Source organism: Hypanus sabinus, chromosome 1 (assembly GCF_030144855.1).
Source record: "Hypanus sabinus isolate sHypSab1 chromosome 1, sHypSab1.hap1, whole genome shotgun sequence".
NCBI lineage: Eukaryota > Metazoa > Chordata > Chondrichthyes > Myliobatiformes > Dasyatidae > Hypanus > Hypanus sabinus.
Genome location: NC_082706.1, coordinates 90,937,654 through 90,962,667, shown reverse-complemented (window position 1 = coordinate 90,962,667; position 25,014 = coordinate 90,937,654). Strand labels below are relative to the sequence as shown.

At 43.3% G+C, this 25,014-nt stretch overlaps 1 long non-coding RNA gene across 2 annotated transcripts in view; it reads right to left on the bottom strand.

Moving 5' to 3' along the window:
• The window catches only part of LOC132404040 (uncharacterized), a 53,684-nt gene extending 29,263 nt beyond the window's left edge, over positions 1–24,421 (bottom strand). The window contains exons 1-3 of one of the 2 annotated variants that reach the window (XR_009515420.1): positions 23,554–24,421; positions 22,609–22,705; positions 17,408–17,617 (exon numbers count right to left, since the gene is read on the bottom strand). This is a non-coding gene — a long non-coding RNA (uncharacterized LOC132404040). Of the gene's footprint in view, positions 1–17,407; positions 17,618–22,608; positions 22,706–23,553 lie in introns of those variants that run through there. The other variant, XR_009515416.1, reaches the window with a different exon arrangement.
• Between the last annotated feature and the right edge of the window lie 593 nt (positions 24,422–25,014).

Genomic DNA, 25,014 nt, shown 5'->3' with positions numbered 1-25,014 from the left:
ACTCCAGCGTGTACAAGCCCAGTCTCTCTAACCTCTCTACGTAAGACAGTCCAGACATCCCAGGAATTAACCTCGTGAATCTACACTGCACTTCCTCTAAAGCCAGGATGTCCTTCCTTAACCCTGGAGACCAAAACTGTACACAATACTCCAGGTGTGGTCTCACCAGGGCTCTGTACAAATGCAAGAGGATTTCCTTGCTCTTGTACTCAATTCCCTTTGTAATAAAGGCCAACATTCCATTAGCCTTCTTCACTGCCTGCTGCACTTGCTCATTCACCTTCAGTGACTGATGAACAAGGACTCCGAGATCTCTTTGTATTTCTCCCTTACCCAACTCTACACCATTCAGATAATAATCTGCCTTCCTGTTCTTACTCCCAAAGTGGATAACCTCGCACTTATTCACATTAAACGCCATCTGCCAAGTATCTGCCCACTCACCCAGCCTATCCAAGTCACCCTGAATTCTCCTAACATCCTCATCACATGTCGCACTGCCACCCAGCTTAGTATCATCTGCAAATTTGCTGATGTTATTTTCTATGCCTTCATCCAAATCGTTAACGGTAAACAGCTGTGGTCCCAATACCGAGCCCTATGGCACCCCACTAGTCACCACCTGCCATTCCAAGAAACACCCATTCACCGCTACCCTTTCCTTTCTATCTGCCAACCAGTTTTCTATCCATGTCAATGCCTTCCCCCTGATGCCCTGAGCTTTGATTTTACCCACCAATCTCCTATGTGGGACCTTATCAAATGCCTTCTGAATATCGAGGTACACTACATCCACTGGATCTCCCCCGTCTAACTTCCTGGTTACATCCTCGAAAAACTCCAACAGATTAGTCAAGTATGATTTACCCTTGGTAAATCCATGCTGGCTCGGCCCAATCCTATCACTGCTATCTAGATATGCCACTATTTCATCCTTAATAATGGACTCTAGCATCTTTCCCACCACCGATGTCAGGCTGACAGGTCGATAGCTCTCTGTTTTCTCCCTCCCTCCTTTTTTAAAAAGTGGGATAACAATAGCCATTCTCCAATCCTCAGGAACTGATCCTGAATCTAAGGAACATTGGAAAATGATTACCAATGTATCCGCAATTTCCAGGGCCACCTCCTTTAGTACCCTAGGGTGCAGACCATCTAGACCTGGGGATTTGTCAGCCTTCAGTCCCATCAGTCTTCTCATCACCGTTTCCTTCCGAATGTCAATCTGTTTCATTTCCTCTGTTACCCTATGTCCTTGGCCCATCCATACATCTGGGAGATTGCTTGTGTCTTCCTTAGTGAAAACAGATCTTAAGTACTCATTAAATTCTTCTGCCATTTCTCTGTTTCCCATAATAATTTCACCCAATTCATTCTTCAAGGGCTCAACATTGTTCTTAACTATCTTCTTTCCCTTCACATACCTAAAAAAGCTTTTGCTGTCTTCCTTTATATTCCTGGCTAGCTTGCGTTCATACCTCATTTTTTCTCCCCGTATAGTCTTTTTAGTTAAGTTCTGTTGTTCCTTAAAAACTTCCCAATCATCTGTCCTCCCACTCACCTTAGCTCTATCATATTTCCTTTTTTTTAATGCTATGCAATCTCTGACTTCCTTTGTCAACCACTGTGGCCCCTTTCCCCCCTTTGAATCCTTCCTTCTCTGGGGGATGAACTGATTTTGCACCTTGTGCATTATTCCCAAGAATACCTGCCATTGCTGTTCCACTGTCCTTTCTGCTAGGCTATCCATCCAGTCAACTTTGGCCAGCTCCTCCCTCATGGCTCCATAGTTTCCCCTGTTCATCTGCAACACTGACACCTCCGAGCTGCCCTTATCCTTCTCAAATTGCAGATAAAAGCTTATCATATTGTGATCACTACCTCCTAATGGCTCCTTTACTGCAAGATCTCTTATCAAATCCTGTTCATTACATAACACTAAATCCAGAATAGTCTTGTCCCTGGTCGGCTCTCGTACAAGCTGTTCCAAGAATGCATCCCGTAGGCACTCTACAAACTCCCTATCCTGTGGTCCAGCACCAACCTGATTCTTCCAGTTCACCTGCATGTTGAAATACCCCATAACTACTGCGACATTACCTTTGCCACATGCCAGTGTTAACTCCCTATTCAACTTGCACCCAATATCCATGCTACTGTTTGGTGGCCTGTAGACGACACCCATTTGGGTCCTTTTGCCCTTACTGTTCCTCAGTTCTATCCTACTGTTCCTCAGTTAGAAATGTACTCACCAATTACTTTGAAACATAACTTACTGAATAAATAAGTATACTCACTTTGCCCTGTTTTCTGTCCTTGCTTGTATGAAGGTGGTTTACCTATTTATGCAAGTACTTCTCTGACAATAGATGTGTAACAGCCTAATGTAACATCATGTGGAAATACAAAATAACACTGATGCAGTATTTTTATACATTTTTATGCATGTTTTATACATTTAATAAGGGACTTTATTAATGCAACAGAGTTAGTCAGTTTTTCAATGTTCGTTGTCAGCCAGGTCATACTGTCCGTGAACTCCCTCTCGGTTGCCGCCATATGCTCCAATATTTGTTTTTATTAGTTTTAAGTCCTCCTGCGCGACAGCCAACAGCTGTCCGTCGTTTAAGTTTCTCTAGTCTGTAACTGCACAAACGCACACTTTCATGGTGAGATTTGACACCAAACATGTCACTTGTTTTTGGTAGATGTGTCCTGCACATGTGCAGTAGGAGGAGATTCGCCGAAATATCCATTTTAATGAAGACAGAGATATTTTTTAAAATGCTTGGTGTGGACGCCTATTGTTTTTACGTGAAACTGGCTTTTTCAAAATTATCTGGTCTAGTGTGGACGTAGCCTCAGTTGTTGTTCAGACCAGGTGGGAAGGAATGTGATCTAATTAACTTTGACTGTGAAGTGATTGTTGGTACCAGATGGGGTGGTTCTGATTCTCAGGCACAACAGTCTGGAGAGCAGTGACTCCCAACACGGGGTCCAGTACCTCTCAATTAATGGGAAGAGTCCATGGCATCCGAAAGGTTGAGAACCTCTGCTCTGGAGTTTACAGAGAATGGTACAAAAATCAAACAAACAGAAAAATCCAGTGAACGGCAGTTTTGTGGGTGAAAGTGCTTTGTTAGTGAGAGAGGTCAGAGGAGAATGGCCAGATTGAGTCAGGCTGCCAGAAAGGTGACGGTAACTCAAATAACCACGTGTTAAAAGTGATGTGTAGAAGAGCATCTCTGAATGCACAAAACATCAAACCTTGAAGCAGAATAGCTACAGCAGCAGAAGACCACAAACATACAGAAGTACACTCACTGGTCACTTTATTAGTACAGATGGAGTGAGAAGTGTTGTTTTCCACCAAATCAAAGTGTCGCCATGCTTCTGGCACCCTAATCTGTCTGTCTTTAGAATGTGGGAGGAAACACGAGCACCCGGAGGAAACCCACATAGTGATGGGGAGATGCACAAATTTATTTATTTACTTACAGGCAGCGACGGGTCTCGAACCCAGTCCTACAGTGGGTGCTGTAAAGTGTTGGGCCAACGCTGTGCTTTGAAAAGGAGATTTTCAGTGTAACTTAATGAAACTGTCTGCTGAAAGGCCGTCAGCTTGACAGATGCTGCCATTTTCTGATATTTATTTTTAGTCTGCAACTGTAAGCTGTTTTCCTAAGTCGAACAAGAATAGTAATTAAAATTCTGCTTAAAAAAGGTGTAAGTGAGAAGCATTTCACAGAACTCACCAGAGAAGATGTCTGTGCTTAGGAAAGGGAATTTCAATCCACACTGGCTCCAGTATTGTTATACAATAAGCTTTAAAAGCATGGAAAGTGTATAACACCAGCGCTAAGTAGTAGCAGGGTTTAATGTCGTGTACACAAGTACATGTACATACAAGGGGAATGAAATACTTGCTTGCAACAGCATCACAGGTACATGGCACTCCATCCACAATGTTCACAAAATAAACAAAACACAAATTATGCACAAATTTTAAAATAAACAACACAATTAGGATGAAAAAAGTCCAGCGAAGTGCAAAGTCGTGTAATGCAGTAAAATTTATAGAAAAGTTAATGACATTGTTGCATTGGATTAAATGAGCTGCCACATGAACTGCCTGTGCTGCCTTGTGTTCGTGCTGACCAGTCACACTCACCTGTCTTAATCTCATCTCCCAGCACTCAGTCCATTGTTGCCAGAACTCAATGGGTCAGGCAGACTCAGTGAAAGTTGATGTTTCAGGTTAAGACCCTGTTTCTTTTTTCCCCTGGAAAAACTGCTCAACCTACTGAGGTTCTCCAAAAGTTATTTATTTTTTGCCTTAATTTACAGCACCTACTGTTTCTTACACCTCCATCATATTGGATAAAAGTAGCATTGATTTCTAGATTACAGGTCAAGATGTCAAAAAGTTATATCTATTAGAGTCGTAGAGCACTACAACAGAGACAGACATTTCAGCCCATCTAGTCCATGCTGAACTATTATTCTGTCTATTACTAGTGCTTGGATGTCCTATAAATGTGGTTTGTAGTTAATTTGGGCAGTAGTCAGCATAGTCCTATACTCCAAGTTGAGGCAGGCACAACAACAGTGAAAGGGCATTTGGAGAAGTACATTGATAGGAGGGGATTAGAAGGGACATAGGCCAAGTGTAGACAAATAGGATAAGCTTGGTGAACATCATGGCTGGCACGAGTGTGTTGGGCCTGTTTTCATTCTGCATCACCCTGATTGCTCTAAGTATTAGTTCAACAATTATTATAATTGAATATTAAGATTCAAGATTCAAGTCTATTTATCACATGTACATTGAAACATACTGTGCAATGCGTCACTTGGGTTAACAACCAAGACACCCGAGGGTGTGCTAGGGGCAGCCCGCAAATGTGAGCCCACATTCCGGCCCCACCATCGCTTGCCCACAATGCTCAGCAGAACAACACGAGCAACAGCAGTAAAACAAGCCGCATTCCCCCCTCCCACCCACACAAATACACAGTCCTCTGATCCCAAGACGGTCCATTTTCCTCAGCCTCCACCCTCCAGCTGGATTCAGATGCAGTATTACAAAAGTAGAATGATAGTAATTTAACTTATATACCAATTTCATCTGTCTTTCTACTCTGAGAACATTGACTGAGGCCTGGAACTCTGGTTACATAATCAGGGGTAACAACAATGCTATTATTCATGCGAGAATTATTAGTAACTCTCATCATGTCACTTAAGCACGGAAGATATCAAAGTTTATTTGGTATATTTATAATCCCAGTTAAGGTCAATGGATCACATTCAAGGTTTGGAACTTTAACCAAATTCTGAATGAAACAAACTTCACAACATATGCTTGTGATAATAATCTGATTTTGAAATCATAGAGAATTATGCTATGGGCTTCTAAATGTGGTCAGAAACCAGAGTACCTGAGGGAAAGGGGGAGAATGTGCAAACCCCTTACAGAGGCTGGCAGGAACTGAACCCAGAGCTGGCACTGATCTGCCACGTGAACCGCCTCACTATTGCGCTGCCTCGCATTCATGCTGACCAGTCACACTGACCTGTCTTAATCCCGTCTCCCAGCACTCGGTCTATGGTCCTCTGTGCTCATCCAGACACTTCTGAAATGCTGTCGGTGACTTGGGTCGTGTATTCCAGGTACTCTGGGAGTAAAGGGCCACAATAACCTTTCAGCTTCTTATTTATCAAGAATCTATCGACCTCTGTCTTAAAAACATTCCAATATTTCACTCCCCCTGCAGTTAAGTTGCCTCTATATCTCTTCCCCCTTATGCTAAACCTACATCCACTGCTTTGACCTTTGATGCAGAACAAAACTTCCTGCTGTCTGCCCTATCTGCACGCAACCATTTTACCTACCTCTACTACCCTTGTTGAAAGTGAGGGGCAACGTTATGATGGGAAAGACTGAGGAAAGCTTTGGGACAATTATGCATGTTGTCCTGAGCTGGTACCTTCAGCACTGAGTTACACTTGGGCAATGTCATTTGCAAACCCAACACTCTGTTCCGAGCTCCACTGTAGGTGATTGCAAAACAGAAAAACGTCCAAGGATGTGTTCAAAGCTCCTTTGAGGGAATGTAATATCTGCTACTGATTTCAGGGCCCCTCTGGTACGTGACCTCTCAAAGTGGAGAAGTAATTTTCAAGAGGGTCCTGAGTACCTCAAGGCCATGCATTTTGAAAAACACAGAAGACCCCAAGTAAGTGGCTGAATGAGTGTAGCACTTCACAAACTGCCTGCGTGTCCACTCATTCCATCAGCCACCTTGAATTCTATCAATGGAAGTTCTCATTTTGGCTTTATTTATCACAAAACTGCATGGCCAAAGGCTAGTGGCTCCAACAGGGTCAGGGAATTGTCAGAGTTCCATGCAGGCGGGAGAAACAAGATCCGATGGAATCACTTGGTTGCGAATCGGTGATACCGGAGTTCGAGGCCAGGTGTCATTGGTGAGTCCGGAGTCTGAGGCCTGTTGTTCAGTGATTGGCGGTTCCTGTGGTTGATGCCAGGCACCGAGGCCCAAGGGTCACCGAAGCCCTTTGGCCGGAGCTCTCAATCTACCAGTCTCTGAGAGACTGCTGGAGCGGTCCAAGTTCCAATGCTTGCAAATCCAAGCTGATGGAGGCTAGAGGCCAAGGAAGGCAGCCTGTCTTGGGGTTAGAAGACTGCGTATGTGTACTGTGGGTGGGAGGAAGGAGGGGGGCGTGTTTTGCTATTGTTTTATTGTTGCTTATGCATTCTGTTTAGTTGTGTTCTGTGTTGTTCTGCTGAGAAATGTGGGCATGCTATGTCGGTGCCAGAATGAGTGGTGACACTTGTGGGCTGCCCCTCAGCACACAATCGAGTGTGTTCATTGTTAACACAAGTGATGCATTTCACCATATGTTTTGATGTACACACGATAACTAAACTTTAATCTTGTCATCATTGATCCTTAGGACCTTCCTTGAAAGAACTATAAACACAAGAGATTCTGCAGATGTTGGAAATCCAGCAATCATCATCTGTTCATTCCTCTCAATTCTTATTTACTGCCTGTTACACCACTGGCATCTACGGCACCAATGAAGGTCCTCCATCTCTGTCTGCACAGAAGGATTCTTCATTGCTGTTTCCATAACAATTGCTTTTTGACTAGTCGGGGTTGGTAGCCCTGAGGTGAACCCCCCGAACCTGGAGGACGAACAGACCACTCTTAGTTTGGCCTTTACCCTTTGACCTGGTTGGCATAGGTGATCCTACCAAGAACCAAAGCACAAGGCCCTGACTCCTGCGAACATAGCTCTCTGGGTCATTGAGGCTCCAAACCCTACAACATAGTTGTAGTCCTCTTGGAGAATTCCTCTCCGTAGATGCTGTCTGATCTGCTGAGTACCTCCAGTAATTTGTATCCTTAAATAAAACTCACAATATTACCAAAATTAAAAAAAAGACGCTGCATTGATGCAGTTGAAATCTACACAGCAGCAATCAGTAGAGGGAACCCACTGCATGATAAGAAACAAAACATCACAAAGTATTGGACCAAGAAAAAGAATAATTATTAATTTACAAAAAGCAAGGCGGAGACTGTATAACTATGAGCTACTTCAGCAAAACTGATGTTAAAATTAAAGCAATGCTGGACGTAGACAACAAACAATTGAGGGAATTATATTCACACTCTGAAATCAAATAAAGTGAGGTGCCTGAAGTCACCAGCATCTCAAACAGAAGTAAATAAATAATAAATAGACAGACTGATCAGAAGCACCATCAATAACTCTCTGAGACGTGAGGCGAGATATCAGCTTTTATTGACTGGAAGAAAGAACAAGCAGCAATTGACCACCATGCTACATCCTGGAAACTGAGAGGCCGGGCTCAGGCCTCAATCACCTTTATACGGGGGTCTGTGGGAGGAGCCACAGGAGCAGTCAGCAGGGGGGCGTGTCCAGACAGGTATATGTAGTTCACCACATGATCAAAGCAAATTAAAAAATTGATTTGTTTAGATATGAAATGCCACTGTGTAGTGTCAATTACAGTCAAGGAAAAATAGCAAAATTGGATTAGAACTTCAATGAATATTCAATCCTCTAACAAGGAGCTTTTGAAATAAGTTCATTAAAATTCCATTTTAACACTAAATCTTAACTAGCCTTGGCTTTCAAAATTGGAAAAGAATAGTAGTTGTAGTTCTTTCTGTAAGCGGTTGTGGCAGATTGGGAAAAAAAGTCTTAAAACGGAGATATCTACCAACATCTGAGAGGCTTCTCACCAGTTAGATTTTAGTTTGGAACAAGGTGGGAACCTGAAGTCTGCTGTGGACTGATTATTTTCAGAGTTCAAAGTTCAAGGTTCAAATGTTATGAATGTACCACAGCTCTGAGGGGCCGAAGGGGCGGGAGCAGCCCCCTCCTTCCGGAGAATCACAAGAGCACTATTAATTCGGGTCTCGGACCCAGGCAAATGAGAGACAATGTAAAGGTTTTGGCCAGGGCTCTTAGAGACACCTGTGCGAAGGGCATGACCCTGCTACGTGACAGCTACCACGGATATGGACACCCTCAGGCAATGTGGGGGTGGGGATTGCATCACCCTACTTTGATGGACACCTACAACTCTGCAAGTCAAGATAAAAGGGGACTGCAGGAGGCGGTACCCCAGAGAGACGCACCAGAAGGACTCGATCGCTCAACGCTCCCGTGATAGCTGGAAGCCAGTCAAAAGCCACGTGTGCTCCGTAACTTCTCTGCCTGGGGAGCGGGTGGCTGATAATACCGAGAAGGACTTCGAACTAATAACAAGGAAACAATGCTCCCCTGATTCCACGGTGTTGCTTCGTCAAAGACCCGGGCAAGTTTTGTCGTTTCTCCTCACTCTCTCTGAAACACGTGAAACCCAGCGATTCCCCAAAAAGACTGCAGACTTCTGAGTGACTTTTATATTTCCAACGGACAATATATTATCCCCTAGACAACAGTCGAGATTATTTCTTAATGATGATTATTGCTATACCCGCGCTTTAGATTGAGTTTTGCCGATGTATATGTTCTGAATGTTTGTATTAACCTTACTTTTGTGCCCCCCTTTATGAATAAAACGTTCGAAAATAGTGCCATCAGACTCCATCGGACCTCTCTGTCTTTGCTGGTGAGTTATCCAGTTACGGGATATGTAACACAAAGTAGACTGATTATCAAAGTCCGTATATTTCACCACATACTATCCAGAGATTCATTTTCCTGCAGGCCATCACAGAACAAAGAAATACAACAGAATCAATGAAAAATCAACACACAACCAATGTGCAAATGAAGACAACCTGTGCAAATACGAAGAAAAACTATTAATAATAATAAATAATGAATAATATTGAGACCATGAATTGTAGAGTCCTTGAAAGTGAGTCATAGATTACGGAATCAGTTTGGAGTGAAGTTTTCCATGTCAGTTCAGGGGCCTGATGGTTGAAGAGTAATAACTGTTCCTGAACTTGGTGGTGTGGGACCTAACTCTCTCAACATTTTTCAAGATGGCAGCAGCGAGAAGAGAGCATGTCCTAGATGGTGAGAACCTTGATGATGAATGCCTCTTTCTGTGGAAGCTGGTGTTTTCCAAGTCCAATGGCGGAGTCTGATTAACATTATTTTGTTTTGTTTCCTGGTTACAGACAAACCAATTAAGTGTTTGCTGCAGTTGGTTTACTTTAGTCTTTAAATTATATTTGCTGAGTAAATTGGTTGTATTTGTTGTAGAACAGACTACTGTGATCTAAGTGGGCAGTCCCACCTCCAATTCTGACCATTCTGAAATTCAGAAACACTCGCAAATTGCTAGAGGAACTCAACAAGTCAGGTAACATCTACGGAGGGGAATAAACAGCCAACAGCCTGAAACGTAGGCTGTTTATTCCCCTCCATAGATGCTGCCTGGCTTGCTGAGTTCCTCCAGCATTTTGCATATGATGCTCAAGATCTCCAGCATCTGCAGATTCTCTTGTGGTTTTAAAATTTAGAATGGCCATGATTATAAGGCAAAACGCATCGTTATGAAGAGCCAGACTTGTGCTTGTCAAATTGCAAACCTCAACAACCCCAGATCAGATCAGCTTTCTCACATGAAACATACAATGAAATGCATCTTTTGTGCTTGCAACCAACACAACCTAACAATCTGATAAGGACAGCCTGCAAGGGTTGCCACACATTCTGGCTCCAAAACAGCATACCCATCATGCTTAGCAGAACCCCACAAGCAATGAAACAACAACAGCAAAACAAGCCCAGTTCCTCCCTCCCACCTACATTCGCAGCTCTCCAACCCCAGGGAAGTTCATCTTAGACCTCCAGTGGACTCATGGATTTGCAGACATTGGGCATTGTCTTCCCCAGTGGCTCACAGACAGACCCAGGCTTTTGAATACTTCCAGTTGACCTTTGGGCCACAATCCTTGGCATCAACTTCAGGACTTGCTGATGTCAACAAGTGAGAACCCCATGCACTAGGGCTCCTCCTCCCATCCTCACCATTGCTTTATAACGCCAAACCCTCTAGGTTAATTTCTATGGCTCCATCGGAGCTGAGATCAATTGTCCTAGAGGTCTGCATTAACAAGCAATTCTGCAAGGCAGATAGAATCATTAATCTCCAATTTGTTTTGTCACATGTTCCAAAAACTCAGGCTCATGAGGCACAACCCGCTTCTCAAAGCTCTGTTCTAAAGGCAGAGAACTCTTTAACCAGAGGTGATCTGAGGAAGCCATTGCCATAGTCATTGGGCATATTAAGGCAGAGGTTAATAATTTCTTGATTAGAAAGACATTAGATGTTATGGGGCGGGGGTGGAAGAAGAGTTCAAAGGGAAAATAAAACAGCCATGCTGACTATCCCTAATCAGACTACGTTTCTCCAAATGATCTTAGATTATGTACTGAAGAACCCTCTCCAATAGCTTGCACACCACTGACATAAAATGGTCTATAATTACCAGGATTTTCCCTAATGATGTTTCGTGAACACCATTTGCTGTCATCTAATCCTCAAGTACCACTGTGGCTGGGGAGGACAAAGAGATCATTGTCAATGTCCTGCAATCTTTTCTGTTAATTCCTGTATATCCTGTTCAGTCCCAGGCACTTACCTATCCAAATGTTTTTCAGAAGCTTCAACATTACCTCGCTCAAGATGCTCCAATGCAGCAGCCTGTTCTATACTGAGCTCACATTTGTCAAAGTTCCTCTGACTGGTGATCACTAACACAAAATATTAATTCAGAACTTCTACCTCCTCCACCTCTAGGCACATGTTTCCCCCTTTATCCATGAGCAGTACAATCCTCTAGTCACCCTTCTGATCTTCACATACATGTAGAACACCAACTTATCAAGGGCTTTGCACATCCTCTTCTATCTCTCCAAAATCCCTTCTTAAGCTCCTTTCTGGCGAATTTATAATTTGCAAGAGCCCTGCCTGACTTTCGCTTCCTAAATCTTCAATATACTTCCTTCCCTTTGACTAAATGCTCCACCTTTTTGTCAACCTCAGTTCCTTTACTCTACCAAACTGTCCCTGTCTCAGTGGGACTAAACTATCCAGAACCCCATGCGAGTGGCCCTAGACAACCCCTACATTTCTGTTAGCATTTCCCTGAGAACATCTGTTCCCAATGAGAGGAACCTCATCGAATACTGACAGGTCTAGATAGAGTAGCACTGCTCAGAATAGAAGGACGTCCTTTTTAGAACAGAGATGTGGTGAATCTGTGGAATTCATTGCCACAGGGGCTGTGGAGGCCAAGTCACTGGGTATATTTAAGGCAGAGATTGATAGATCCTTGATGAGTCAGGGCGTCAAAGGTTAGAGGAAGAAGGCAGGGGAATGGGATTGAGAAAGATAATAAATCAGCCCTGATTAAATGGTAGATCAGACTCAAGGGGCCAAATGGCTTAATTCTGTTCCTATGTTTTATTGGCTTACACACCTACATTCCTGACTAATTGCAATTTGCCCTCTCCCAATGGCGTGATAGTGGAGCGTTAGTGCATTGCTTTACATCAGCAGCTGTAAGGTCAGGGTTTGATTTCTGCTGCTGTCTGTAAGGAGTCTGTGGGCTTCCCACCTGATCGGCTGCTCCAGTTCCCTCCCATGTTCCAACGATAGGGTTAATCAGTTGTGGGCGTGCTATGCTGGTACAGAAATTGTGATGACACTTGTGGGCTGCCCAGCACAATCCCCACTGATTTGATCCGATGCAAAACAACACAAGTGACAAATAAAGCTGATCTTCTTTAAGTATTTTCCCATATCCTCTGGTCCTATCCGTGTCCACGGCTATGCCAATGTACTGATATTGATGTAGTATTGCCATGAAGATACAGTGAAAAGTTTGTCTTGCATTCTGATCATACAGATCAAATCATTACACTTTGCATCGAGCCAGAATAGTGTAAAACAGTAACAATACAGAAGAGTGGAAACTACCAAAAAAGTGCAGTGCAGCTGAGTGACAAAGTGCAAGATGATTACGAGGTACATTGTGAGGCCAAGCGGCTATTTTATCATACAAAAGATTTGTTCAAGTGCCTGCCAACAGTGGGAAGCTGTTCTTGTGCCTGGTGCTATGTGATTTCAGGCTTTTGTACCTTCTGCCCAGTGGGAGAGGGGAGAAGAGAAAATGCTCTCAGTAGGTGGGGCCTTTGAATATGCTGCCTTGTCTGCTGAGTTCCTCAGCATTTTGTGTCCTAAGAAGAACTCACAATATTAGCAAAAGAAAAGACACTGCAAAGATGCAGTTGAAATCTAGACAGTCTGGAGGAAAACCATCACAGGCAACAAGAGGTACGGAGAGAGTCTATAGAGGAGGGGATGGTTTCCGTGGCGTGCTGAGGCATGTTCACGACTTTCCAAAGTTTCTTGCACTCTCGTTCAGAGCAGTTGCCAGGCCAAACTGTTCTGCATCCAGACAAAATGCTTTCTATGGTGCATTGATAAAAACTGGTAAGAGTCGACGGGGACATGTCGAATTTTTTTTAGCACCCTCGGAAAGTAGAGATATTAGGGAGTTTTCTTGGCTGTGGTATCAATGTGGTTGGACCAAGACAGGCTATTTCTGAAAAACCTAAAGCTCTCATCCTCAACTGTTGATATTGGCTGGAATGTGTTCACTACCTCCCCACCCTTTCTGAAGTCAATGACCAGTTCTATTGCTTCAATGATACTGAGGGAAAAGTTATTGTCAGGCACCATGTCACTAAGCTTCCTATCTCCTTCCTGTGCTCCTTACCATCGTTATTTGAGATATGAACCATTGAGATGCAATTTTGTAGATGGAGTTAGAGCAGAATATGCCACACAGCCATGTATGTACAGAGAGCAAAGTAGGAGAATGAGGATGAAACCTTGTGGAGTACCATTGTTTTGAATAATCGTAGTGGAGGCATGTTGCTTAGTATCATTACTGATTGCTGTCTATTGGTCAGGAATCATGGATCCAATGCAGAGAGAGTCACTAACTCCCAGAGCCCAGTGTTTGGTGATGACTTTGTTTGGAATTATACCATTGAAGGCAGAACTGTAGTCAATAAACAATAGTCTGACGTAGGTGTCTTTATTGTCCAGTTGCTCCAGGTCGAGAGTTGTGGTCACTATCTCCAAAATGCTCACCCATTAGAGGTCTGTCACTTGACTAGGTCAATTGTCTAATACTAGATCCTGTATGGCCTCTCCTCTGGTTGGCCTGTCCGGATATTGCGGTAGGAATCCTACCTGGACACACCTACCAAACTCCGCCCCACCTAAACCTTTTGCACTAAGGAGGTTCCAATCAATATTTTGGAAGTTGACGTCATTTATGATAACAACCCTATTATTTTTGTAACTCTCCAAAAGCTGCTTACTTATCCACTCCTCAGTATCTTAGAGGCTACGAGGGAGTCTATAGACTACTCCCATTAGAATGATTGCTTCCTTCTTGTTTCTGACTTCCACCCACAACATGCACAATAGCCTCCCTTTCTGCAGCTGTGATACTGTCCCTGATTAACAATGAGAACTACATGTACTAATAAGGGGCACATTATTAGGTACATGCTCGTTAATGCAAATATCTAATCAGCCAATCACCTGTCAGCAGCTCAATGCATAGAATTATGCAGACATGGTCAAGAGGTTCAGTTTTTGTTCAAACTAAACATCAGAGTGAGGAAGAAATGTGATCTAAATGAGTTTGACCATGTTGTTGCCAAACAGGGTTCAAAGTTCAAAGTAAATTTATTCTCAAAATAGATATATACCACCATATACAACCCTGAGATTCATTTTCTTCCAGGCATTCAGAGTAAATCCAAGAAACACAATAATTATTGCCTGTTATGCAGCTGCATTTAGGGCAGCAGTGAAGGCCCTCCATTTCAGTTGCACACGGATATAGAAGGATTCTTCATTGCTGTTTCTGTAACAGATTTTTTTGACAGTCAGGGTTGATAGCCCTGAACTGAACCCCCAAACCCGGAGGACCAGTGAACCACTGTTATTCTGTCCTCTACCCTTTTCCCATTTGGCACAGGTGAACCTACCAAGAGCCAAATCACAAGGCCTTGATTCCAGCTAACATTCTTCTCCGGGTCACTGAGGAACACAGGCCTCCAAACCATTTGATACGATTGTGGTCCTCTTGGAGATAGAAACACAATAGATTCAATGAAAGATCATACCCAACAAGACAGACAAACAACCATTATGCAAGGCAACAAACTGAAAATACAAAAGAGACAAAAAAAAAATCAATAAATAAGCAATGAATATTGAGAACATAAGATGATCAGTCCTTCAAAGTGAGTCCATAGGTTTTAGGAACAGTTCAGTGATGGGTCAGACAGACAGATAGACATACTTTATTGATCCCGAGGGAAATTGGGTTTCGTTACAGCCGCACCAACCAAGAATAGTGAAGAAAAATAGTAATATAAAACCATAAATAATTAAATAATGTTAATCATGCCAAGTGGAAATAAGTCCAGGACCAGCCTATTGGCTCAGGGTGTCTGACAATCTGAGGGAGGAGTTGTAAAGTTTGATGGCCACAGGTAGGAATGACTTCCTATGACGCTCGGTGTTACATCTCGGTGGAATGAGTCTCTGGCTGAATGTACTCCTGTGCCTAACCAGTACATTATGGAGTGGATGGGAGACATTGTCCAAGATAGCATGCAACTTGGACAGCATCCTTTTTTCAGACACCACCGTCAGAGAGTCCAGTTCCACCCCCACAACATCACTGGCCTTACGAATGAGTTTGTTGATTCTGCTGGTGTCTGCTACCCTCAGCCTGCTGCCCCAGCACACAACAGCAAACATGATAGCACTGGCCACCACAGCCTCGTAGAACATCCTCAGCATCATCCGGCAGATGTTAAAGGATCTCAGTCTCCTCAGGAAATGGAGACGCTCTGACCCTTCTTGTAGACAGCCTCAGTGTTCTTTGACCAGTCCAATTCATATCCCTGGGTATTTGTAATCCTCCACCATGTCCACACTGTGTCAAGTGAAGTTATCTTCTCCGGTTCAAGAGCCTGATGGCTGAGGGGTAATAACTGTTTCTGAACCTGGTCAGGTGGGTCCTGCGGCTCCTGTACTTCCTCCTGATGACAGCAGCAAGGGGAGAGCATGACTAGGGTGGTGGAGGTCCCTGATGATGGATAAATGCTGCTTTTGCTGCAACAATGCTCCAGGAGGTCAACAGTGGGGCAAGGCTTTACCTGTGAAGGCCTGGACTGTATCCACTACTTTTTGGAGGATTTTCCATTCAAGAGCATTGATGTTTCCATATCAGGCCATGATGCAACTTGTCAGTATACTCTGCACCACACATCTGTAGAAGGTTTGTCAAAGTTTTAGATGTCATAGTGAATCTTCACAATCTCCTAAAGTGTTAGATGTGCTGCCATGTTTTCTTCAAAATTGTATTTATGTGCAAGACAGACCCTATGAAATGATAACACAGAGGAATTTAATGTTGCTAATACTCGTCACCTCTGGTCCCTCAATGAGGCCTGGCTCGTGGACCTCTGGTTTCCTCCTCCTGAAGTCAATAATCAGCTGCTTGTTGTTGTGGCACCACTCAGCCAGATTTTCAGTCTTCCTCCTATGTGCTGATGTATCACCACCTCTGATTTGGCCAACAACAATGGCGTTGTCAACAAACTTAATATAGCATTGGAGCTGTGCTTAGCTTCACAGTCGTAAGTATAAAGCGAGTAGAACAGGGGGCTTAGGCACACAGCCTGTGCTGATGGAGATTATGGAGGAGATGTTGTTGCCAATCCGAACTGACTGGGGTCTACAAGTTTGGAAGTCACGGATCCAACTGCACAAGGAGGTTTGAGTATCTCAGAAACTGCTGATCACCTGGGATTTTCACCCACCACAGTTTCTAGAGTTTACAGAGAATGGTGCAAATAACAAAATTAAAACATCCAGTGAGTGGCAGTTCTGTGGGTGAAAATGCCTTGTTAATGAGAGAGGTCAGAGGAGAATGGCCAGACTGGTTCAAGCTGACAGGAAGGCAACAATAACTCAAATAACCATGCATAACAACAGTGGTGTGCAGAAGAACATCTCTAAATGCACAGCACCTGAGATCCTGAAGTGGATGGGCTACAGAAGTAGAAGACCATGAACGTGGCCTCTTTGGGCAGTACCTACTAAAGTACCTACTGAGTGTATAATTATATTTGCACTTTCTGTGGAATACACCAGAATTTAAGTTGAGGATTGATATGTCCTAATATTAAAAGACTCCTACCTACCTAAACCCTAATGGAAATTTCAAATATTTTTCTATGGATCTGCAAACAATATGCTTGCAGAGTTAGAACTCCTTGTCCTAGTCCAGTGGTTGCCAACCTTTCTCTGCTCCTGGCCAACTTCAGACTTTCATTTACCTCTGAGGCCCCCACCCACATTTAGCAACCAAATGTTGACAGTGGATGACACGGTTTATGCAAGAAACATCAGGCACAGGATTTTTAAAATGCGCAATCAATCGTCTGTATCTTTCTGCCACTGAAGCAGTACCGTCAGTTGCATGAGCCATTATATTGTCTGCCCAATCTGCTGTTTGTGATTTTAGGTAGATGTGGAGGAGGCCACCCTGTGCAGTCAAGCAGGAGCAGGGGTAATAACTGATGTGCCACACACTTCAGCCCCCCCTCAACAGACACACAAGCAATCAAAGCTGTTTTGTTGCCACATTTGAATCATCTAGTATATTTTCCTGTTCATTTCCCATTCAGGGTTCCAATTACATATATTAAGAATTACATATATTCATGTTTATTTATATATTTTAGTAATATTTCAGCTAAACTGTAAATTTATCATGGCCCATTCAGGATTTCCTTGGCCCCCAGTTTCTTGTTTTTAACTTGTGGCCCCTACGAAATCCACTGTGGCCCCCTGGGGTCCGTATGGCCCATGTTAAGAACCACGGTTCTCATCGTCCCACCATAACAAGGTGCTGAGGGCCTCACTCCACCTTTCGCCTCGTAGATGCTCTCGACCAGTGAAGCTCCATATGGAAAGTACACCATCCACCTGAAAAGATGTGGTTACCATGGCAACTCTTCATCAGCATACAATGTTAATTCCTGCTCCAGTCAGAAAATAATGCAGTCAAATCTGATAGAGGTAAATTATTCAATAAGTAGGCGTTCTTTGTTTTAAATCTCCCAGCCAATGAATAATTACAAAGGCACAGTTTATATAGATTTAAAATATAAATTATGTTTGTGAAGGCCAGAATGATTTGAAAATTAAAAATTGATTTCAATGTTCCAGTTTAGAGCTGGTTGGCCCAGCTTCCTGCCTTAACTACACACCAATTTTACAAGGGGTGATCGATAAGTTCGTAGCCTAATGTAGAAGGAGCCAATTTTAGAAAACCAAGCACATTTATTTTTCAACATAGTCCCCTCCTACGTTTACTCACTTAGTCCAGCAGTCATGGTGCATACGGATCTTGGACCTCCAGAAAGTGTCCACAGCAGGGGGCGATTGATAAGTTTGTGGAGATGAGTTATATAGCTCTCATTACATACACATGCAGTTCAACTCTTTGAATGAAAATGCAGAAAGTTTGAAGTTAATAACTCATCGCCTTCTACCTTAGGCCACAAACTTATCGATCACCCCTGCTGTGGACACTTTCTGGAGGTCCAGGATCCATATGCTCAATGACCGCTGGACTAAGTGTGTAAATGTAGGAGGGCACTGTGTTGAAAAATAAATGTTTTAAGTTTTCTGAAATTGACTCGTACCTTAGGCCACGAACTTATCAATCACCTTTCATATATGTAACATTTGGACAAATTGTTCAGAGAAAAGGGATATTCCTAGTTATTTTGTACATGCAGATGTGAATATAGTGAGAATTATGGAGTGAAACTGAATGCCCACAGCGAGAATGATTCGAGTGATTCTGAGAGGTAAGTGAAGGGTTCCCCTGTGGTCATTCCCCTCAGCAACAATTACGCCCTACTGGATATGCGGGGGGACTGGCCTATCAGCACAGCAGCAGCTGCTAGGCCAATGGCACTGTAGCCAGCTCTGATGCTGAGCAGGGAAGGATAAAGTCAGGCAGAGTTGTAATCAGAGGGATGGACAGGAGATTCTGTGGCTGAGAAAGAGATGCCTAGGTGGTGTGATGCCTCTCCGGTGCTAGGATCCGGGTTGTCTCGGAGAGGCTGCAAAATATCCTAGAGGGGAGGGTGAGTGTTCGCAGCTCGTGGTGCACATTGGCACCAATGACATCGGTAGAGGGGGGAAGGAGGTCCTGTGCAGTGAATACAGGGAGTTTGGGAAGAGGCTGAAGAGCAGAACCTCCAAGGTAGTGATCTCTGGATTACTCCTGGTGCCACGTGCTGGGCAGGGTAGTAACAGGATGATTCTACAAAGGAATGAGCGGCCAAGGAACTAGTACAACAGACAGGGGTTCATGTTCTTAGATCAATGGAACCTCTTCTGCGGCAGGGGTGACCTGTATGAGAGGGATAAGTAGCACCTGAACTGGAGGGGAACCAATAAACTGGCTGGGAGTTTCACTTGTGTTGCTCAGGAGGGTTTAAACTAGTTTGGCAGGGGGGTGGGAATCAAGAGCACCAGGCCAGAAAGTGGAGGGAGGGAGAGGAGGTTAGATGTCAGGGCCAGTAAAAACAGGCAAGAGCAAAGTAATAGATAGGATAGGCTGGAGAGTTTGAAGTATGTGTATGTTAATGCTTGGAGTATTATGAGTAAGGGTGATGAACTTAGAACATGGATCAATATATGGAATTATGATGTTGTGGTCATCAGAGACTTGGTTGAGAGAAGGACAGGAATGGTTGTTTAATGTCCCAGGGTTTTGATGTTTTAGAAAAGATAAAGAGGGAGGTAAAGGACCGGAAAGATTGAGTTGCACTACTAATCATGGACAATATCACTCTGATGGGACTGTACTACAGACCACCAACAACCCCCCCCCCCCCCAATAGCCACCAGGAACAGATACGCAGGCAGATTAAGGAAAGTTGTCATGGTGGATTTCAACTTCCCCAATATAAACTAGGATTTTCATAGTGGAAGCTGACTAGATGGGGTAGAATTTATTAGGTGTATCTAGGAGGGTTTCTTAAATCAATATGTAGATTGTCCAGCAAGATAAGAGGCCGTACTGGAACTGGTATTGGGTAATGAGCCTGGCCAGGTAATCTACATTTCAGTGGGTCAGCACTTGGGGAATAATGACCACAACTCTTTAAGATTTAAAATATAGTAGCAAAAGATAAGGTTAAGCATGGACCTTGTGGGAGGGTATTAAACTGGAGCAGGGCAAGTTGTGAGAGCATTAGGCAGAAACGAGGGAGAGTTAATTGGGAACAACTGTTTTGGGCGGGTGGTTGGGGAAGGGTGGATGAAGTGTGAAGCTGGGAAAGGATAGGTGGAAAAATTCATGCCAATCCATTCTATCGTATCATTTTTTCACGATTTATGAACATCACTTGTGCTTTGTAGCTGCTACCAACCATACTGCTTGTGACGTCCCCAAAACACAAGAGCCTCGTCACTGCTCTTTCCTCCTTTGCCAGGGCACAAGTTCATTTCCACTTATTCTCAATAAAGCATGAAACCTCAAACACTCCCAGTAATCTTTCTTTAGCACCTGATACTGTTCGTCTGTAAATATAATTAAGCAATTTAAATTGAAATAAACAACTTTTATTTATATTGCATCTTTCAAGTAGTAATCTGGAATCAGGTTTATTATCACTGACATAGGTCATGAAATTTGTTGTTTTGTGGCAGCAGTACAGTGCAATACATTAAAAACTATAAATTACAATAAGAAATATATATATAAAATTACATTGAATAAGTATTGCAAAAGGAGAGCAAAAATAAGGAGGAAGTGCTCATGGGTTAGTTCATTGCCTTTTTAGAAATCTGATGGAGGAGGGCAAGATACCGCCCCTAAACTGTTGAGTGTGTGTCTTTAGGATCCTGTACCTCACCTTTGAAGGTCGTATTGAGAAGAAATCATATCTTAGGTGATGAGGATCCTTAAAGACTGATGCTGCCTTTTTGAGGCATGGCCTTTTGAAGACAGAAACATAGAACCATAGAAAACCTACAGCACAATACAGGCACTTCGGTCCACAAAGCTGTGCTGAACATGTCTCTACCTTAGCAATTACCTAGGCTTACCCATAGCCCTCTATTTTTCTAAGCTCCATGTACCTGTCCAGGAGTCTTTTAAAAGACCTTATGGTTTCCACCTTCACCACCGCCACCAGCAGTCCATTCCACGCACTCACCACTTTCCACGTAAAAAACTTACCCCTGACATCTCCTCTGTACCTACTTCCAAGCACCTTAAAACTATGCCCTCTAATACTAGCCATTTCAGCCCTGGGAAAAAGCCTCTGACTATCCACACATTCAGTGCCTCTCATCATCTTGCACACCTCTATCAGGTCACCTCTCATCCTCCGTTACTCCAAGAGAAAAGGCCGAGTTCACTCAACTTATTCTCATAGGGCATGCTCCCCAATCCAGGCAACATCCTTGTAAGTCTCCTCTGCACCCTTTCTATGTCTTCCATATCCTTCCTGAGTTGAGGCAACCAGAATTGAGCACAGTATTCCAAGTGGGGTCTGACCAGGGTCCTATAGAGCTGCAACATTACCTCTTAAACTCAATCCCACAATTAATGAAGGCCAATGCACCATATGCCTTCTTAACCACAGAGTCAACCTGCGCAGCAGATTTAAGTGTCCTATGGACTCAGACCCCAAGATCCCTCTGATCCTCCACACTGCCAAGAGTCTTACCATTAATACTATATTCTGCCATTATAGTTGACCTACCAAAATGAACCACCTCACACTTAGCTGGGTTGAACTCCATCTGCCATTTCTCAGCCCAGTTTTGCATCCTATCAATATCCCGTTGCAACATCTGACAGCCCTCCACATTATCCACAACACCCCCAACCTTTGTGTCATCAGCAAATTAACCAACCCACCCCTCCACTTCCTCATCCAGGTCATTTATAAAAATCACAAAGAAAAGGGGTCCCAGAACTGATCCCTGAGGCACACCATTGATCATCAACTTCCATGCAGAATATGACCCATCTACAACCACTCTTTGCTTTCTGTGGGCAAGCCAGTTCTGGATCCACAAAGCAATGTCCCCTTGGATCTCATACCTCCTTACTTTCTCAGTAAGCCTTGCATGAGGTACCTTGTCAAATGCCTTACTGAAATCCATATACACTACATCTACGGCTCTACCTTCATCAATGTGTTTAGTCACATCCTCAGAAAATTCAGTCAGGCTTGTAAGGCACGACCTACCTTTGACAAAGCCATGCTGACTACTCCTAATCATATTCTGCCTCTCCAGATGTTCATAAATCCTGCCTCTCAGGATCTTCTCCATCAACACCAACCACTGAAGTAAGACTCACTGGTCTATGATTTCCTGGGCTATCTCTACTCCCTCTCTTGAATAAGGGAACAACATCCACAACCTTCCAATCCTCCAGAACCTCTCCTGTCCCCATTGATGATGCAAAGATCATCGCCAGAAGCTCAGCAATCTCCTCCCTCACTTCCCACAGTGGCCTGGGGTACATCCTGTCTAGTTCCGGTGACTTATCCAATTTGATGCTTTCCAAAAGCTCCAGCACATCCTCTTCCTTAACATCTACATGCTCAAGCTTTTCAGTCCGCTGCAAGTCATCCCTACATCGCCATTGAGATGTCATTGATGCTGGGGACGCTAGTGCCCACGATGAAGCCAGCTGAATTTGTAACCCTCTGCAGTGGTCCCTCCATACCACTTGGTGATCCAACCAGTTAAAATTCTCTCTGCTGTGCATGTGCAGAAGTTTGTTAGTCTTTGGTGATGTCTCAATTCTCCTCAAACTGTAGCCAGTGGCGTGTCTTCTTCTTAATTGCATCCAATGTGCTTCACTGGAGCACTGTTAGATGTTATTTGACTCTCAAAGTGTCAAAGAGTTATAGCTCAATACAAAATCCACTCACCCATTTCCATTCTGACATGTCAGTCCATGGCCTCTTCTACTGCCACTATGAGGTTGGAAGAGCAATATCTGACATTCCTTTCTGGGTAGCCTCCATCCTGATGGCATAAATATTGATTTCTCAATTTCAGGCAATTTCTCCCCTTCTTTCTTTTGCTGTTTCCTATTCTGGGTCCCCTCTTACCCTTTCTCTTCCCCTCACCTGCCTTTTACCTCCCTCTGGCACCCCTCCTCCTCCCCTTTCTCCCATGGTCAACTCTGCTCTCTTATCAGATTCCTTCTTCAGTCCTTTTCCAGCTATCATCTGCCCCCCAGCTTCTCACTTCATCCCCCACTTCCCAAACCACCTACCTTCCCCCTCACAGATTTTCACCTATCACCTGTCAGCTTGTATCCTTCATCTCCTCCCAACTTATTCTGGCTTCTTCCCTCTTCCTTTCCAATCCTGATGAAGGGTATCTGCCCAAAATGTTGACTGTTTATTCCTCTCTTTGGACCAGGGGCTCCCAACGTTTTCCATGCCATGGACCAATACCATCAGGCAAGGGGTCCGTGAACCGTAGGTTGAGAACCCCTGTTCAGATGCATTTTGTGTGTGTTTCCAGCAACTGCAGAGTCTCTTGTGTTTACAACTGAATATGACTTAGTGAAACCTAAAATATACACATCAAATTTGGCAGACTGCTTGGTTACCACTCTTGCACAAAAAAAATTCCATTGCTATCCAACTTCCTTGACTAGATTAACAGCTCAACTTAATCCTTTTTTTCTTCACTGCAAAAGATAAACAAATGTATTTGATTTCACTTTTGTGCTTTGTGCATTAAACTTAACAATGTGTTGAGTCCCAATCATCTATAAGTTTTTGGAAAATTCTATGCTATTAATCTGCAGATAATCTTACTAGAACTGGCACAACACATTTCAAATACCCGTCTAACTTTACCTGCAGGCTTTGGTTACATTCTTCCTCTTTAGGTAGTTTGCCAATTCAGCCTGATTAAATAATAACCTTAATGAAGCCCGGATGGTAAAACTGTCCGTGCCTTCCCTCTCCCTCTGCTGGTCAGCCCAACAATTTGCTTCACCACGTGACTCCTCAGCAGTTACAGGCCTCACTGTCTCTTTTTGAATAGTTTGCTTTTACAATATCAGTAACATGTTTGACTCAAGAAAACCCCATTGAGTGGTAAATATAAATGTAATAATTTTCATCTACCCTGATATCTAATATCTCTATCTGTGTACAGTTGTGTAGCAGTTGGCATAATGCTTTACAGTGCCAGTATAAGATCAGGGTTCAATTCCTATCTATCAGCAGTTTCTATGTTCTCTCCTTAACCATGTTATGTGCTATGAGCTTGCCTTTAATTTTGTGAGCCAATTATATTTTGTAATTCCTATAGTCCTGAAGGGACTACCTTGTTTTCATTTCTCCATAGTTGCCAAATGCCTTTTTCTTCTTTAAGGTCTTCATCCACACCTTGACATCACATAATATCGACGGTTTCTTTCACTTTCTGTCCTTACTCAAGAGGGAAGCAGAGAGCAAGAGGTTCTGTACCTGGTCCCACATGAGTGTGTAAGAGAGCAGATACGCCTGAGATGGGGTTGAGTACCTCAGGTCCATGCATCAGGAATACATAGAGGTCCTATTTAAGAGGAAGGAGGAGAAGACCTTCTTGCAAACTGCTACCAGCCTGGAATATCAAGCTTATCGTCTGGTGAAAATTGGTTCCTCCTTGCATTTGGCATGTCACCCAAAGCTTTGACAAACTTCTATAGATGCACAGTGGAAAGTATCCTAACTGATTGCATCAGGGCCTGGTATGGAAACAGCAACGCCAAGGAAAGGATAAGTCTACGGAAAGAGGTGAATGCAGCCTAGTCTGTTGCAGGCAAAGCCTTCCCACCATTGCACATGTTTACAAGGAATGCTACCCCAAGAAAGCAGTATCCATCATTAAGGACTCCCACAATCCTGGCCATGCTCTCTTTTCACTACTAACATTGGACAGGAGGTGCAGGAGACTCAGGTCCTGCACCACAAGGCTCAGGATCAGTTATTACCCAACAACCACCAGGGATTTATGAGGAATTTTCAGAATCTGAAACAAGATTGGAAAGGTGGAATTATACCGGATGAGACATTTGGAATATAATCTGTTTTCTTCACTTCGGGCATTTGTAACTCCAAAGCATAAAAACTAATTGTAAGAAAAAAGATGGGAGCCCAGGAGAACAGGTCTTAGTTTGTTCTCTATTTTAAAGAGACACACATGTATCACATAGTAGCATCATGACATATCCAATTCACTTATTTTTATACCTAACCCATAATTATTTAAACAAACAAGGTTTAATCAAACAACATAAATATTACTCAAGTATTACTGAAATGTTAAAT